At 54.8% G+C, this 2,570-nt stretch overlaps 2 non-coding genes across 2 annotated transcripts; both read left to right on the plus strand.

Moving 5' to 3' along the window:
• Window positions 1-2,110: 2,110 nt before the first annotated feature.
• On the plus strand, window positions 2,111-2,182 carry TRNAP-UGG. The gene has a single exon. It is a non-coding gene; the product is annotated as a tRNA-Pro (tRNA).
• Window positions 2,183-2,497: 315 nt separating this feature from the next.
• Window positions 2,498-2,570, plus strand: TRNAV-AAC. The gene has a single exon. It is a non-coding gene; the product is annotated as a tRNA-Val (tRNA).

Consider the following 2,570-nt stretch of genomic DNA (forward strand, 5'->3'; position numbering starts at 1 on the left):
GCCTGTAGTCCCAGCTACTCGGGAGGCTGAGGCAGGAGGATCCCTTGAGCCCAGGAGTCTGAGGTCGCAGTGAGCTATGATGACGTCACTGTACTCTAGCCCGGGCGAAAGAAAGACACCCTGTCTCAAAACACAAAACACAACAACGAAAATGCATATGCATGAACATTCATCACAGCGCTGAGCACTATGGAATACTATGGAATAATATAGATGCTCCTCCAAGTCCATTAGCAAGAGCAGCAGATTGAGATGCAGGAAAAGCGCAGGGAGCCAGAAGTGGTGAGTGGGACGTGCCCGGTTGGCTTGTTTGATACAGAAGGGCTGATAAATGTGTGCACGTGGGAGAGCTGGAATATGCTGGGCAGGATGTGTAAAATGCTGATTTTCTGTAGGGGTGATCTGATCAAGGAAATAAATAATAAAATAAAACCAGCAGTCCATTAGGGCTTGCTGGAAATCCTCTCACAGGTGGTGATGAGGACGGATTCTGCAGACAGACTGCCTAGTCCACTCTTGACGCTGCTGCTCCGGGAGCAACTTTATTTGAAATGCTAATCCGCCTGACCAACCCCGAGTCCCGGAATGCCTCCCAAATGTCTAGTTGATTGATACGTTACTCACTAGTAGGAACACCTATTCACTGTAAGTTTCGTCTTTCTTCTTAACGCAGCCCTGGGTGTCGCTGAATACATCATAGGCTGTTGCCTCCGGAGCACGTACACTTTCCCCCCAAGATCTAGGAGCCCCGGGTCTGGGCGGTTGCGGTGCAGAGATCTGGCCCACGACCACGCTCCGTCGTAAGTCCCTCTAAATCAACGACCCTTTACCTTTTTCACCACACTGATACTTAAAAAAAAAAAAAAAAATCACCGTTTCCCAACAAACTGGATTTGTCTGTCTCCTTTGCTTTCCGGGCTCCTTCAGCATTTGGGGTCCCTTTGCATATATGGCCCTTTCACGGAACAGACGTTTACCGCGGGGTGAGCCAGAGAGCAGCACCCAGCCAGGGGGCCCCGCGTGGAAGGGGCAGAGGGCAGCGGCTGGAGCCGTCAGCGCAAGGGTCTCGCAGGCCGCCGCGAGTAGAGATGCGAAAGATATCACCTTTTACGCAAAACGATGTCTCCCACGCTGTTTTATGGCGCTGTAGGGAATTTCCCTGCTGGCGACACAAAAATAAACCTGTGACACAGCTTTGAGGGGGTTATTGCGAATTTTACAGCAGGGAATCCAAATCATCGTTTTTACCACTGAATGACGCAGTGCAATTAAAGCCCTTTGGGCCGGAGCACGACCGAGGCCAGCGAGGAGGAAAGCGCCGCCGCGGCCTCGGGGCCTCCCTTGCGGAGCGCGCGCCGGCACGAGCCCGAGGCTGCGCACTCCGCCCGGAGCCACACCAGAGCTGAGGGCTGTTGGCGAGGGATTGGGCACCGCGCCGCGCGAGGGTGTCTCCTCCGGTGTGGGCAGTGAGGCCCTCTTAGCAGTTAGAGCAAGTACCCAGCTGCCGCGCGGAGTCCGTCAGCATCAGTCAACAGCTCTAGGGCAAAGTATCCGTCACCCTGTGGGCACGGTTCCCCGTCATTGGTCGTTTCTGCCGTAGGCTTCCCTGCACTTTCTGAAGGTTTTGCAAATAAGTATGTGTTACTTCTTATATTTTCACAAAACAAAGGGCCTCCGCCCCGTGCTTTCACTTCGCTTCTCGCGGCTTATGACCCAGCCCGTCCGGCGTCCCCTCCAAGCGCGGCGTTCCCTCCCGGAGACCTCGCGTCACCAGCCTCTGCACCCTGGCTTCGGGACTTGCGCCTCACTTGGGCTGCACTGGGAGGGCGCTCAGCCTGCAGAACGGGTGGGTGTCCCTGCTGCTTCTCGAGGGGACCTAGCGGGGAGGCGCTCTTGAGGATTCCCTATCTCAGAGGGGCAAGGGATACGGAGCTACCAGTTGCTGAGAGTTGATGGCAGACGCAGAGATGAGCGGGGATAGCTTGGGCTCGAAGCACTGGGAGACCTTGAGCGTGTCCTAGGCTGCTAGAAATAAAGGCCGCGTTTTAGGCGATGGAATGATCCGCATACAATAGGATCATGAGTTGAGCCATTAAGCCCGCTCGCAGCTGGCTCGTTGGTCTAGGGGTATGATTCTCGCTTTGGGTGCGAGAGGTCCCGGGTTCAAATCCCGGACGAGCCCTCCCTTTTACTACGTTTCCACTTCCGCTTAAATTTTTGCATTGACTGTTTTGATCCCAGACTGTCGGGCGGGGGCAGCGTACATTACCAAGATTTTCGGGAGTGCGGGGCTTCGGAAAGAAGTGTGGATAAGAAAGTGAGGGAGCCACACCAGAACTGAGGGTTGTTGGCGAGGGATTGGGCACAGAGCCGCGCGTGGGTGTCTTCTCCAGTGTGGGCAGTGAGGCCCTCTTAGCAGTTAGAACCAAGTACCCAACTGTCGTGCGGAATTCGTCAGCAACAGTCAATAATACTACGGCAAAAGCGGTGTCTATGTGTTTCCGTAGTGTAGTGGTTATCACGTTCGCCTAACACGCGAAAGGTCCCCGGTTCGAAACCGGGCGGAAACA

Source organism: Propithecus coquereli, unplaced genomic scaffold (genome assembly GCF_000956105.1).
Source record: "Propithecus coquereli isolate 6110/MARCELLA unplaced genomic scaffold, Pcoq_1.0 Scaffold443, whole genome shotgun sequence".
Lineage (NCBI taxonomy): Eukaryota > Metazoa > Chordata > Mammalia > Primates > Indriidae > Propithecus > Propithecus coquereli.